We start from the raw sequence: 16539 nt of genomic DNA, 5'->3' as shown, positions 1-16539 counted from the left end.
AATTCTCCTGCACTCAGCGCTTCAGTGTGAGAATTCTCCCACGCTGAAGCGCTGAGTGCAGGAGAATTTTCCCACGCTGTCAGTGACGTGCATGAGGTGAGCCGAGTTCATTGGACATTAACTCGGCTCATCTGGATGCCCTCACAGAGAGACGCTGTGGAGCGCAAGCAAGCCTGCGCTTCTCAGTGTCTGCGGGATGACAGGCTGGATGGCGGCGTTCTGCTGCGGTCCAGCCTGTCATCTCGATGTAGCAGAGCTGAAGCTGTCATGGGAACCATGGAAAGGTAAGGATGATGTTGCTTTATTATTTTTCTTTTATTTCAGGAGATCGTTGGCTTCAGCTGGAATGGGCATGATGGTAAGTATGGTTTAATTTAGAACAATAAAGAATTGTGTGTTTATTTCAATTAAAGGACTTTTTTCTGGGTGTTGTGTTTTTTTTAAATACTTTAGTAGAAATTCATGGTGGTCATGTCTAATATTGGCGTGACCCCATGAATTTCGGGCTTAGGGCCAGCTGATAATGCCAAGCTGGCCCTAACCCCTTTATTACCCAGTGAGCCACCGCATCAGGGCCCTGGATGAGTTGGGTACAGCGCCAGAAGATGGCGCTTCTATGAACGCGCCATTTTCCGGGGTGGCTGCGGACTGCAATTTGCAGCGGGGGTGGCCCAGAAAGCTTGGGCCTCCCTGCGCTGCGGATTCCAGCCCCCAGCTGCCTAGTTGTACCTGGCTGGACACAAAAACAGGGCGAAGCCCCACGTCAATTTTCTTTAAATTATTTCATGAAATAATTAAGAAAAAAAGGGCTTCCCTATATTGTTGTGTCCGGCCAGGTACAAATAGGCAGCTGGTGGTTGGGGGCAGCCCGTTCCTGCCTGCTGCACCTGACTGAACACAAATATAGTGCGAAGCCCCACGTCAATTTTTTTTTAATTATTTCATGAATTTCCTGAAATAATTTAAAAAAATTGAAGTGGGGCTTCGCACTATATTTGTGTCCAGCCAGGTACAGCAGGCAGGAACGGGCTGCCCCCAACCACCAGCTGCCTATTTGTACCTGGCCGGACACAACTATATAGGGAAGCCCTTTTTTTCTTAATTATTTCATGAATTTCATGAAATAATTAAAAAAAATTGAAGTGGGGCTTCGCACTATATTTGTGTCCAGCCAGGTACAGCAGGCAGGAACGGGCTGCCCCCAACCACCAGCTGCCTATTTGTACCTGGCCGGACACAACTATATAGGGAAGCCCTTTTTTTCTTAATTATTTCATGAATTTCATGAAATAATTAAAAAAAATTGAAGTGGGGCTTCGCACTATATTTGTGTCCAGCCAGGTACAGCAGGCAGGAACGGGCTGCCCCCAACCACCAGCTGCCTATTTGTACCTGGCCGGACACAACAATATAGGGAAGGCCTTTTTTTCTTAATTATTTCATGAATTTCATGAAATAATTAAAAAAAAAATACGTGGGGCTTCGCCCTATTTTTGTGTCCAGCCAGGTACAACTAGGCAGCTGGGGGCTGGAATCCGCAGCGCAGGGAGGCCCAAGCTTTCTGGGCCCCCCCCCGCTGCAAATTGCAGTCCGCAGCCACCCCGGAAAATGGCGCGTTCATAGAAGCGCCATCTTCTGGCGCTGTACCCAACTCATCCAGGGCCCTGGTGCGGTGGCTCACTGGGTAATAAAGGGGTTAAGGCCAGCTTGGTATTATCAGCTGGCCCCAAGCCCAAAATTCATGGGGTCACGCCAGTATTAGACATGACCGCCATGAATTTCTAGTAAAGTATTTAAAAAAAACACAACACCCAGAATAAAGTCCTTTAATTGAAATAAAGACACAATTCTTTATTGTTCTAAATTAAACCATACTTACCATCACACCCATTCCAGCTGAAGCCAACGATCTCCTGCAATAAAAGAAAAATAATAAACCAACCTCATCCTTACCTTTACATGGTTCCCACGACAGCTTCAGCTCTGCTACATCGAGATGACAGGCTGGACTGCAGCAGAACGCTGCCATCCAGCCTGTCATCCCGCAGACACTGAGAAGCGCAGGCATGCTTGCGCTCCTCACTGTCTCGCTGTGACGGCATCCAGATGAGCCGAGGTCATGTCCAATGAACTCGGCTCACCTCATGCACGTCACTGACAGCGTGGGAAAATTCTCCTGCACTCAGCGCTTCAGCGTGAGAATTTTCCCACGCTGTCAGTGACGTGCATGAGGTGAGCCGAGTTCATTGGACATGAACTCGGCTCATCTGGATGTCGTCACAGAGAGACGCTGAGCAGCGCAAGCAAGCCTGCGCTTCTCAGTGTCTGCGGGATGACAGGCTGGATGGCAGCGTTCTGCTGCGGTCCAGCCTGTCATCTCGATGTAGCAGAGCTGAAGCTGTCGTGGGAACCATGGAAAGGTAAGGATGAGGTTGCTTTATTATTTTTCTTTTATTGCAGGAGATCGTTGGCTTCAGCTGGAATGGGCGTGACGGTAAGTATGGTTTAATTTAGAACAATAAAGGATTGTGTCTTTATTTCAATTAAAGGACTTTATTCTGGGTGTTTGTGTTTTTTTTAACTTTGACTATGGGGTTAGTAATGGGGGTGTCTTATAGACGCCTCTCCATTACTAACCTGGGCTTGATGTCAGCTGGCATTATAAGCTGACATCAACCCCAACCCTATTACCCCCTGCCACCGCACCAGGGCAGCGTGGAAGAGCGAGGCTAAGTGCCAGAATTGGCGCATCCTATGAATGCGCCATTTCTGGGGCGGCTGACGGCTGGTGTTTCTAGCCTGGGAGGGGGCCAATATTCATGGCTCCCTTCCTGGGCTATTAATATCAGCCCCCAGCTGTCTGCCTAGCCTTTGCTAGCTATTAAATTAGGGGGGACCCCACGTCATTTTTTTTGGGGGGTCCCCCATTTTAATAGCTAGTAAAGGCTATGTATTCAGCTGGGGGCTGATATTAGTAGCCTGGGAAGCTCCGTGGGTATTACCCCCTTCCGAGGCTTCAAACATCTGCCCCAGCCGTCTGCTTAACCTCCGCTAGAGCCTAAAATTATGGGGGAACCCACGCCAATTTTTATTTTAATAAATCCTTTATTTTAACACTAAATGACAAGTACAGTAACCAACACTGTCACTGTACTTATTATAAATGTGACTGACATGTTTCTATCTATCTAATCTATGTGTGATGCTCTATCTTTCTGTTCTAAATTGTCGGGTACAGATGCTGAATTGCCGGCCGGCTTTTTTAAAGAGACAGTGCATGAAAACACTATTATTTTTTTAAATAAATCCTTTACTCTAAATGACAAGTACAGTAAGCAACACTGTCACTGTACTTATTATATATGTGACTGACATGTTTCTATCTATCTAATCTATGTGTGAAGCTCTATTCTTTCTGTTCTAAATTGTCGGGTACAGATGCTGAATTGCCGGCCGGCTTTTTTAAAGAGACGGTGCATGAAAACACTAATAATTTTTTTAATAAATCCTTTACACTAAATGACAAGTGCAGTAACCAACACTGTCACTGTGCTTCTTATATGTGTGACTGACATGTTTCTATCTATCTAATCTATGTGTGATGCTCTATTCCTTCTTGTCTAAATTGTCGGGTACCGGTGTATGCTGCTGCTGAATTTGCCGGCCGGCTTTTTTAAAGAGAGTGTCTTCTGAGCAGTTTGTGAGCTTTTGGACACCTTTGCAGGTGTTTTCTATGTGTTTCTATGTGTTTTTGTTTGCCTGCCATTGGTTTTAACGGTGTTCGACGGTGTTCTAAGGTGTTCGACGAACAGTTCGACGAACAGTTCCTCGAACATCCCGGTGTTCGACGAACCGAACCGAACCCGAACACTACGGGGGTGGCTCAACACTAGTAGAGATGTGTCTGCTGCTAGAACTCTGTGTGGCATTGACCTGGTCTCTAATCTCACCTGCTGTTAACCAGCGATTTCTGAGGCTGGTGACTTGGATAAACTTATCTTCAGAAGCAGAGGTGACTCTTGGTCTTCCTTTCCTGGGGTGGTCCACATGTGAGCCAGTTTCTTTGTAGCGCTTGATGGTTTTTGCAACTGCACTTGGGGACACATACAAAGTTTGCCCAATTTTTCAGACTGACTGACCTTCATTTCTTAAAATAATGATGGACACTCATTTTTCTTTACTTAGCTGCTTTTTTCTTGCCATAATATAAATTCTAACAGTCTATTCAGTAGGACTATCAGCTGTGCATCCACCTGACTTCTGCACAACACAACTGATGGTCCCAACCCCATTTATAAGGCAAGAAATCCCACTTATTAAACCTGACAGGCCACACCTGTGAAGTGAAAAACATTTCCGGTGACTACCTCTTGAAGCTTATCAAGAGAATGCCAAGAGTGTGCAAATCAGTCATCAAAGCAAAAGGTGGCTACTTTGAAGAACCTAGAATTAGAGATGAGCGTTGTTCTACTCGAACTGTTCGCCAATCTCAAATTCGAGCTGTTTTGGGCGGTGTTCGAGCCGTTCGGCGAACACGAACGATTTGAGAAAAATTCGGCTGTTCGAGGTTATGTTCGATAACTGTTCGTGCACCAAAATCATAACTGGATTTTTTCTCAGTAATGATGAAAATTAATGTTAATACGCAGTTTGAGTGTACAGCGGGGTGGGGGGAGGGGCAGGGGATGGATCTCTGCAGGAATAATGAAGATCTCCATTTTTTTTTCTCTTTCCCGCATTTGCAGTGGGGAGGTGCAGTCTGTCAGCCTATCAGCAGCGCACACACGGAGCGAACTGCTGTTTTTCACACAAGCAAGGGCATGTGTCATTGGCAGTGTATGTCACATGTCCTTGCCCTATAAGACCAAGCCATTTTCCCCGTCGCCACCATTTTCTCACTGCTGCAGCTGCGTGTTAGACGGCACCGCTGTTGCTGTGTGCGCTATACCTTAATTTCAAGTTAATTTCAAGCCAATTTTCGCACAAATCTACAGATAGCTTGGGAGTAGGGAATAGTTGTGATTGCAGTCCTTTTAAGGACTAGGTTACAGCATTTCCTACGACTTTTATCAGGCAGGTCTGTGCTCTTAAATAGATAGATTGTGGGAGTAAAGACTAATTGTAATTGCAGTCCTTTTCAGGACTAGGTTACATCAGTTCCTATCAGTTTTTGCCAGGCAGGTCTGTGCCAGTGCTGTGCAAGTTTTTTTCACAGCATTTGGCTGAATCTAGCAAAGCTAATCCTTTTTGGCCTATTGCAGAGTGTGTTAGTCAGTGGAGTAGCCTATCTGTGTTGCAAGATATACCACCTGTGTATAGAATACCAATTTTTTTACTGCACCTAGTGAAGTAAAATCTTTTGGGCATAGCATCATTCTATTAGTCCATCTATACTGACCTCCATCAGGTTGCAAATTGAATATAATTTTTTTCTGCATCTAGCTCTGAAAAAATATTTGGGCTTCTAGCAGTGTGTGGGACTTGTTCTATTAGTCCATCTATACTGACCTCCATCAGGTTGCAAACTGAATATAATTTTTTTCTGCATCTAGCTCTGAAAAAATATTTGGCCTTCTAGCAGTGTGTGGGACTTTCTCTATTAGTCCATCTATAATGACCTCCATCAGGTTGCAAATTAAAAATAATTTTTATCTGCATCTAGATCTGAAAAAATATTTGGCCTTCTAGCAGTGTGTGGGACTTTCTCTATTAGTCCATCTATACTGACCTCCATCAGGTTGCAAATTAAAAATAATTTTTATCTGCATCTACCTCTGAAAAAATATTTGGGCTTCTAGCTGTGTGTGGGACTTGTTCTATTAGTCCATCTATACTGACCTCCATCAGGTTGCAAATTCAAAATAATTTTTTGTCTGCATCTAGCTCTGAAAAAATATTTGGCCTTCTAGCAGTATGTGGGACTTTCTCTATTAGTCCATCTATACTGACCTCCATCAGGATGCAAATCGAATATAATTTTTTTCTCCATCTAACCCAGCCAATAGTTTTGGCCTAATACCACAGTTTGGCCACTCAGCTCTGCTCGGTTCCCATCCATTGTTTTTTTGTGCAAACAACTCCAGAGTTGTGAATTAGTTAACCACCAAAATGAGTGGAAAAAGGCCTGCTGCTGGTGGAAAGGGGAATAGGCGTGTTGGGAAGGGGAAAAAAGGTTGTGTCCGTGGGGTAGGTGTTAAAGCAACAGTAACATCTGCAGAAGAAAGACCATCTTCCAGCCAAACTAAAATGTCTACTTCTTTTAACGGACAATGTGATAAGATCCCTTTCTTACGGCCACGCCAATCGCTACAAATTCCAGATGAGGCACAAAAACAGCAGGTGCTTCAACGGATATCAAGTGCTCCTTTAAGTGGGCTCTCCTCCACATCAACTTCAACATCACAAATACTCCAGTCCTCAAAGGTGTCACCCCAATCGCACTTGCTTCCTCACAGCTCTCAAATCTCCAGCTGCCCGTCTGAGTATGAGGTAGAACAGATGGTTGAGTCTGCAGAGCTGTTTACTCATACTATAGCCTGGGAATCAGAGGTCGACTCCAGCGCTTCTGTGAATCCAGACGAGGAAATGATCTGCACTGATGCCCAGAATCTTTATGAGTCGGATCCAGGACCAGACGCAGAAGGTTCTGACCATAATGTAGACCCTCATTCCCAAACTGTAACTCCTGTTGGTGGAGACAATGAGGAAGACGATGATGAGACTCAAATACCTGATTGGAGCGACAACTTTAGTTTTTTGTCAGGGCAGGAACAGGTTGGCTCTGAGGACGACGGGTGTGATAACGCACAGGGTGATGATGATGAGGTTGGAGATCCCACTTACTGTCAACCCACAGTCAGCCAAGAGATGAGGTCAGCAGAGGAGGTGGAGGAAGATGCTAGTGACGACGAGGTCAGGTTGCGCCTTCCTGGACAGAGACGTAGTACTGGAAGCACGTCAACAACTGCATCCTCAAACACAACTCTGCCTCTCACCACAAGTCGTGGTGGCTCTTCAGGTCGCATGGGTGCTAAGCCTTGCATAGCCTGGGCATTTTTTCAGATCGATAAAGATGACCCAACTCGTGTTATCTGTAACATTTGTCAGCAAAAGCTAAGTAGAGGCCAAAAAATACATAGTTTGAGTACTTCATGCATGAACAGGCACATGGACATGAAGCATAAGTTGCAGTGGGAAGCTCAGTGTGCTACAATGCGGCCTAGCCGGCCGGGCCAACCACCGTCTGCCATATCTTGTGCATCCGCGGCCTCTTCATCCTCTGTGACTGGGGGGACAGCAGTCACACCTGTTTTGGGGCGCAGACCTGCCACCTCTTTACCCGCAACAGCCAGCGTGATTGGCAGGTCATCATTTTCTTTGGAGGTGGTAACACCAGCTGGTGTTTAGCGCTGTCCGACATCGATAGCACCACCTTTGGATCAAGGCAACCTAACATGTCCGCCAGCATCTTCCTCACAGACCGGCAGTTTGCCGGGGACACCCTTATCAACCCCGTCTAAGCACAATAGCCAGCCCTCGGTCCCTCAGATGTGGACAAGTAAAAGACCATTTCCTCCTAGCCATGAGAAAGCTAAGAGGTTGAATTTCACCATCTGCAAGCTCTTGGCTACAGAAATGCTGCCTTTCCGCCTGGTGGACACAGAGGATTTTCGAGACCTTATGTCCGTCGCAGTGCCCCAGTACCAGATGCCCAGTCGGCACTACTTCTCAAAGAAAGGTGTGCCTGCGCTCCACCAGCATGTCGCACACAACATCACCGCTTCTTTGAGAAACTCTGTGTGTGACAGGGTGCATTTCACCACAGACACTTGGACGAGTAGGCATGGACAGGGGCGTTACATGTCGCTGACTGGGCACTGGGTAACTATGGTGACAGCAGGACAAGGGGCTGCTGTCCAAGTCTTGCCGTCCCCACGAGTTGTGCGTCAATCTTCTTTATGTCAAAGTTCCTCCACTGCTTCTGCCTCCTCAACCTCCTCTCGGTCTTCCACCTGCACCCAAAGCCTGTCTGGTCATGCCACAAGCATTCTAACTGTGCAGAAGGGATCCTGCACACCTCCTTACTATGCTGGCAGTAGGGCTCAACGTCATCAGGCGGTTTTTACTTTGAAATGTCTGGGAAATGTGAGTCACACAGCTGAGGAGTTGTGGTCAGCTCTGGAGAACCAATTTCATGAATGGTTGTCTCCACTGGACCTGAAACCAGGGAAGGCCGTGTGCGACAATGCTGCAAACCTGGGTGCGGCCCTTCGCCGGGGCAATGTCACACACGTGCCTTGTATGGCTCACGTGTTGAACCTGGTTGTCCAGCAATTTTTAGCCCACTATCCCAGACTAGATGGCCTTCTGCAGAGGGCACGGTCGCTGTGTGCTCACTTCCGCCGTTCGCATCCCGCAGCTCAGCGACTTACATCTCTACAGAAGTCGTTGGGCCTGCCACTTCACCGGCTAAAATGCGATGTGCCTACCCCGGGGTAGGCACATGTTGCAGCGACTGTGGCAGCACCGACAAGCCCTGGTGCAATACGTTCTGACGTATAGCCTGGGCCAACGAGATCCAGAGGTGGGGCAAATCACGCTGGAGGAGTGGTCTCAGATCAGGGACCTATGCACCCTTCTGCACAGTTTTGAAATGGCGACGAAGATGTTTAGTGCTGACGATGCCATTATCAACATGACTATTCCGGTGATTTACATGCTGGAGCACATGTTAAACAGAATTCGGAGTCAGGTGGTGGCACAAGAGGAGGTGGAGGAAGTAGAGGAGGAGGAGTTGTATGCGGAAGGGCTAACATCTGCAAGGTCCAGACGGTCGGCAGCACCAAGGCGGCAGGCATGAGAGGGTGGGGGAGATGGTTTTACCAGGGCGCATGGTAGCAGCCAAACTAGTGAGGAAGGTGCAGGAGCCCAGGAAGAAGTGGAGGACGAACTGATGGAAGACTCATCAGATGAGGGAGACCTTGATCACATTTCTGTTGTGCGAGGTTGGGGGGAGAGGACAGAGGAAGGAAGCATGATTGTTACCTCGCCACCAACACAACAGGGACTTGGTGCTCCTGGATGCGCAACACACATGAGTGCCTTCTTGCTGCACTACCTGCAACATGACCCTCGAATTGTGAGAATTAGAAATAATCCTGACTACTGGGTTGCCACACTGTTAGATCCCCGGTACAAAAGTAAATTTGCCGAAATTATTCCTGCCATAGAAAGGGATGCACGCATGCAGGAGTATCAGCAGAGACTGTTGCAGAATCTTACATGTGCTTTTCCACAAAACACCAGTGGTGCACGTAGTGAATCTCACAGTTCCAACTTGCCAACCGTGGGACCGTCAAGTGTTCAGCACTCAAACCGTAACAGAACCACAGTATCTGCTGGTAACATCAATTTTGCGGAATCATTTCACCACTTTTTTAGCCCATCCTTTGCAAGGCCACAGGAGACAAGAAGTCTGACACATAGTCAACGCCTAGAGACGATGGTACAGGAGTATCTCCAAGTAAACATTGAAGCCATGACTGTGTCACTGGACCCTTGCTCTTTTTGGGCTTCCAATCTGGATAAATGGCCGGAGCTAGCCACTTACGCCTTGGAGATCTTGTCATGCCCCGCAGCCAGCGTTCTGTCTGAACGTGTGTTCAGCGCTGCTGGTGGTGTGCTGACAGATAAGCGCACGCGGCTCTCCACTGATAATGTAGACAGACTCACGTTCATAAAGATGAACAAATCATGGATCCGAAACGACTTTTCTACCCCTGTGTCATCCTGGGGAGAGTAAAAGCTTGATGATTGGTTAAAATCACCCTACCAACCGTTTTAAGCTTTCAAATTACTAATCATGTTTATCTGTATCTTGGCTGGAAAATAATTTGGGCTTTGTAGCAGTGTGCAGCACTGATTCTATTAGGCCATCTATAATAAGCTCCACCAGATTTAAAATTACTAATCATGTTTATCTGTATCTTGGCTGGAAAATAATTTGGGCTTTGTAGCAGTGTGCAGCACTGATCCTATTAGGCCATCTATACTAAGCTCCACCAGATTTAAAATTAATAATAATTTTTAGCTGCATCTAGCCCGGAAAATAATTTTGGGGCTCCGAGATGCGCAAGACACATAAGTGCCTTCTTGCTGCACTACCTGCAACATGACCCTCATATTGTCAGAATTCGAAGTAATCATGACTACTGGGTTGCCACACTCTTAGATCCCCCAAACTTTTCGATCAACCTTTTCATTTTAATAAAGACCAAAAAAATGGTCATTTTTGAAATTATAAGCATTAGCAGGTTATTAGAAACTGAAATCAAACAGTTTTCAACTCAAAACTTTATTCTAGGTGATGTTACATTTTCACATAGGACCCCTTGTTCGAAAGGAGCTTCTGAACTCTCTCGTCCATTGAATTTGTCAGGTTTTGGATGGTTTCTGCTTCAATTGTTTTGCATGAGGACAGAATACCCTCCCAGAGGTGTTGCTTAGATGTGAACTGCCTCCCGCCATCATAGACACTCCTTTTGATGATGCTCCAGAGGTTCTGAATGGGGTAGAGGTCAGGGGAGCATGGGGGTCACACCATAAGTTTGTCCCCTTTTATCTCCATATCAGCCAGAGATGCAGATGTTTTATGTGCAGCATGAGATGGTGCATTATCATGCAAAAAAATGATCTTGCTGTGAAATACACGGTTCTTCTTCTTGAACCATGGCAGGAAGTGCTGTTTGAGAAAATCCACATACATTATGGAGTTCATCTTTAGCGCCTTCAGGGATCCTAAAGGGGCCGACAATCTCTCTCCCCATGATTCCAGCCCAAAACATTACTCCACCTCCTCCTTGTTGGCGCTGTAGCCGTGTTTGCGTGGGGTGTCCATCAACCAGCCATCCTCCACTCCATCCATCTGGACCATCGAGCGCTGCACGGCACTCATCCGTGAACAAAACAGTTTTGAAATCAGTCTTCATGTAATGTTTAGCCCACTGGAGCCGTTTCTGCTTGTGTGAAGTGGATAGAGGAGGTCGACAGGATGGCGCATGCACAGCTGCAAATCTCTGAAGGACCCTGCATCTTGTTGTTCGGGGGACGTTGGAGGCACCAGCAGCTTCAAAAACTTGTCTGCTGCTATGACAAGGCTTTTTTGCCGCTGCTCTTTTAACCTGACGTAATTGCCTGTAGGAAAGAGTCCTCAATTTGCCCTTATCAGCACGCACACGTGTGTACTGTGAATCAGCTACATACTTCTTGATTGCCAAGACACTTCATCCTGATCATCGCACAATGTTGATTGTAGTCATGCCTTGACCTAAACACTCCACAATTTGCTGCTTCTCAGCAGCCGACACATCCTTTTTCTTTCCCATTTTGGCAGAAAATGTAGGCTGCTTAATAATGTGAGACAGCCTTCTTAAGTAGTCTTGCCTTTCATTGGACACACCTGCCAAACTAATTAGCACAGGTGTCTGCAATTGCTTACAGTGATATAAAGAGCCCTGACACACATCACCATCAATGAGTTTAACTGACAAACAAACAAATTCTTCCCTTATCACTCCTAAACACTTTTTGCATAATAATTTGGAACACAGTGTACATGTGCTTTTCCACAAAACACCAGTGGTTCACGTAGTGAATCTTACAGTTCTAACTTGCCAACCGTGGTCTGTATGGAGTTGTTCAATAAAGGGCCCAAAATTAAGATAACATAGATGGGAGAGGTCTCTATGAATAGGAATTCCTAAGTATTTGATACCCTGTGAGGGCCAGGCAAAGGGAAAGTTGGACTGGATGGAATCCTATATGGATCTGGGGAGGGAGACATCGAGGGCCTCAGACTTCGCTGCATTGATTTTAAAATTTGACCATGTAACAAAGTGATCTATTTCAGCCATAACAGCATGGATGGATATATGTGATTGAGTGATATATACTAGGACATCATCAGCAAATAGAGAGCACATGTACTCGGTGCCTCCCACCTCAATCCACCTAATATTGGGGTTATGGCGAATTGATGAGAGCAGGTGCTCCGTCACTAGGATGTATAAGAGAGGGGACAGAGGACATCCCTGCCTTGTCCCATTGGTGATTGTGAAAGGTGATGAAAATGTTCTGATGCACCCCCTGGGCCTTGGGACACCCGGAGCCGGACCCTTTTTGGTGGATGCTGGTGGTTGTAGTCTTCGTGGCAGCGACCCGGTTCCGTGGCTCAGGGTGGTCAAACCAGTGGCGGAACTATTTATGTGGTTTTGATGTTTAAATGTCCGACTATGCCACCCGTGGATTGCGGTCAGAGTGAACCGCCGCTGCAGGGCAGACCGCTGAGGCTGGTGTTGTGGGTGCAGCAGAGCGTAGCATAACTCCCCACGGGAGGAGTATAGCCTCAGGGCAGTGTATGCGGAGGATGGGGGTGATGGTGCAGGGCAGCAGCAGTAACGACACGGAGTCAGTGATGCAGTCCAGGGCCTTTACTCACAGTTCTTATTATCCAGACCACGTCTGCAGGTAACGGCTGCCCACGTCGTACTGTGCTCACCAGGTGAGGGGCTCAGACAACTCCCAGATAACTTTGGAGCGCTTCACAGGACCCCCTTTGTGTGTCCTTTGTCTGGCCTTTCTTACCAACCCTTCTGTCCGGCTGCCTCGGGCCTCCTCTTGGTAAACTTGGCGCCAGTTTCCCTGACCCTATGTGGTGCCTTCCTAGCGGGTGTAGCGAGGGGCTGCGCCACATAAAATGTCAGAGCCTCCGGTTTCTAGCTGAGGGTCGTTTCCTGCCTCCACTAGTTTCGGGGACCGGTCTCCCCCTTTGGCCTGACCCCTCCACGCAGGTGGATTCGGGCGTGCGGTGGCGACTCGCCCGTCCGCACCCCTGGGATCCCTTCATTCCTCGTTCCTGGAGCCTTCTCCGCTCCTCTTCCTTCCTTCTCCCTCTTCCAGGCCTGGGCCTCTGTTACTAGGCCCGCCTCCGGAGCAGAGCTCATGCAGAGCCCCTGCTCCCTGCCACTTCTGCTCAGACTTCTCTGCACTGAACTAAGATGGTGCCCACCTTTTATACTCCCTTCTCAATGCACCCAGGAACTGCTTCCTCCCTCCTCCTGCACTACAGGGTTCCCCTTCCTCAGTGTTCCCTCCCCCCACTCCAGCCAGGGACAGGGACTGTCGTGCCCATCTCAGAGGCATATTGGTCGCCCTGCCCCACGGCAATGTGGTGTAATGCATGCAGGTGTCGGGTCCTGATCCACACTCCATCCTTACCTGAGAGTGAGATATCACACCTCTGGGTGAGGTGCAATACCTCTGTAGCAACCGAGCCCTCAGGGTGCTACAGTTCCATTTATCTTCAGCCTAGGTGACGTATTGTGATACAGGGCCGTGATTTTGGCTATAAAAGGGTCCCCTAGACCCCTACCCCAAGCTATTTAAGAGAATCATATATGGCGTGCCAGGAGACTCTATGGAATGCTTTCTCAGCATCCAACGAGAGTATCTAATTACAAATTTTTAACTGCATCTAGCCCAGGAAATACTTTGTGCCTAGTAGCAGTGTCTGCTAGTCAGCGGATTATCCCGGCTGTTAAGCAAGCTACACCACCTGTAGTTTGGACACTTAATTTTTTCAAAGGAAATGCTTCGGGACCATGGGATACTCAGTGAAGAGCATCAGGAGGCACCCCAAGGCATAGGGGCTGGGACTGGCAGTAGGATGCCTTGCGGTGGACAGCCGAGCTCGATCCTTATAAAAGCTTTTTAACTGCAGCAGCTTTAGTGGACGCTACTGGAGCTGGAATTACGCGGCTGCTGGCATGAGACTTGCCCTCCAATAGATCCTTGTAAATGGATTTAAAGTGTATTCATTCAAATTAGAGAGACAATTTAAATTAAAAAGCTTAGAGCTGCCTCCACCACAGGGGGGCTCGCTCGACCCACCAGCGGACAGGCACCAGTATTGGGAGAGGGGGGCTGGCCGTCAGGGTTCACCGCGGCTCTGGCACAAACCCGGCGACACGGAGGTGGCACGGGCAGGAGCGGACTGAACGTGTCGGCTTCTCACTTTTTGGATTTTAGAAGGGCATGACATGCCTATATTTGTGTCTCCCCCTCCTTTTACTCCTCCACCTCTTTTCTTTTCGCATGACTATATGTACTTGTCACTTTTCCATGTGTTAGTTGTGTCTTCTGAGCAGTTTGTCAGCTTTTGGACACCTTTGAAGGTGTTTTCTATGTGTTTCTATGTGTTTTTGTTTGCCTGCCATTGGTTTTAACGGTGTTCGAAGGTGTTCGACGAACAGTTCGACGAACAGTTCGGCGAACACACGGGTGTTCGACGAACCGAACCGAACTCGAACACTACGGGGGTGGCTCAACACTACTCAACACTACCTAGAATATAAGACATATTTTCAGTTGTTTCACACTTTTTTGTTAAGTATATAATTCCACATGTGTTAATTCATAGTTTTGATGCCTTCAGTGTGAATGTACAATTTTCATAGTCATGAAAATGCAGATAAATCTTTAAATGAGAAGGTGTGTCCAAACTTTTGGTCTGTACTGTATATATACATACTGTATATATACACAGGGTGGGCCATTTATATGGATACACCTAAATTAAATGGGAATGGTTGGTGATATCAACTTCCTGTTTGTGGAACATTAGTATATGGGAGGGGGGAAACTTTTCCAGATGGGTGGTGACCACTGCGGCCATTTTGAAGTCGGCCATTTTGGATCCAACTTTATTTTTTTCAATGGGAAGAAGGTCATGTGACACATCAAACTTATTGAGAATTTCATAAGAAAAACAATGGTGTACTTGGTTTTACCGTAACTTTATTCTTTCATGAGTTATTTACAAGTTTATGACCACTTATAAAATGTGTTCAAAGTTCTGCCCATTGTGTTGGATTGTCAATGCAACCCTCTTCTCCCACTCTTGACACACTGATAGCAACACCGCATAAGAAATGCTAGAACAGGCTTCCAGTATCCGTTGTTTCAGATGCTGCACATCTCGTATCTTGGTATGGTGTGGTATATGGGGTACAAAGATAGTGGGGCCATTCTTCATCAATGGAAACCTCAATGCCACTGGATATATGAAATTACTACATGATGATGTGTTGCCCTCTTTATGCACTGAAGATGGCACGTTCCCTGAGTTTTTCCAACAAGATGGTGCTCCACCCCATTATGGATGTCAGGTCCGAGCATTCCTACATGAACAGTTTCCTGGAAAGTGGATTGGTCGTCGTGGGCCAGTTGAATGGCCACCAAGGTCTCCCGATCTGACCCCCTTAGACTTTTATCTTTGGTGTCATCTGAAGGCAATTGTCTATGCTGTGAAGATACGAGATGTGCAGCATATGAAACAACGGATACTGGAAGCCTGTGCTAGCATTTCTTCTGCGGTGTTGCTACCAGTGTGTCAAGAGTGGGGGAAGAGGGTTGCATTGACAATCCAACACAATGGGCAGCACTTTGAACACATTTTATAAGTGGTCATAAACTTGTAAAAAACTCATGACAGAGTAAAGTTATGTTAAAACCAAGCAAACCATTGTTTTTCTTATGAAATTCTCAATAAGTTTGATGTGTCACGTGACCCTCTTCCCATTGAAAAAAATAAAGTTGGATCAAAAATGTGCGACTTCAAAATGGCCGCCATGATCACCACCCATCTGGAAAAGTTTTCCCCCTCCCATAAACTAATGTTCCACAAACAGGAAGTTGATATCACCAACCATTCCCATTTAATTTAGGTGTATCCATATAAATGGCCCACCCTGTATATATACACTGCTCAAAAAAATAAAGGGAACACTCAAATAACACATCCTAGATCTGAATGAATGAAATATTCTCATTGAATACTTTGTTCTGTACAAAGTTTAATGTGCTGGCAACAAAATCACACAAAAATCATCAATGGAAATCAAATTTATTAACCAATGGAGGCCTGGATTTGGAGTCACCCCCAAAATTAAAGTGGATAAACACACTACAGGCTGATCCAACTTTGATGTATTGTCCGTAAAACAAGTCACAATGAGGCTCAGTTTTGTGTGTGGCCTCCACATGCATGTATGACCTCCCTACAATGCCTGGGCATGCTCCTGATGAGGTTGCGGATGGTCTCCTGTGGGATCTCCTCCCAGACCTGGACTAAAGCATCCGCCAACTCCTGGACAGTCTGCAGTACAATGTGATGTTGGTTGATGGAGCCAAGACATGATGTCCCAGATGTGCTCAATCGGATTCAGGTCTGGGGAACTGGCAGGCCAGTCCATAGCTTCCATGCCTTCATCTTGTAGGAACTGCTGACACACTTCAGCTACATGAGGTCTGGCATTGTCCTGCATTAGGAGGAACCCAGGGCCAACCGCACCAGGATATGGTCTCACAAGGGGTCTGAGGATCTCATCTCGGTGCCTAATGGCAGTCAGGCTACCTCTTGCGAGCACATGGAGGGCTGTGCGGCCCTCCAAAGAAATGCCACCCCACACCATTACTGACCTA

This window comes from Phyllobates terribilis, unplaced genomic scaffold, assembly GCF_046119375.1.
Source record: "Phyllobates terribilis strain yellow unplaced genomic scaffold, ASM4611937v1 Scaffold_4__5_contigs__length_816908805, whole genome shotgun sequence".
Taxonomy (NCBI): Eukaryota; Metazoa; Chordata; class Amphibia; order Anura; family Dendrobatidae; genus Phyllobates; species Phyllobates terribilis.
The sequence above is the reverse complement of the archived record's forward strand: the minus strand, read 5'-3'. Positions refer to the sequence as shown.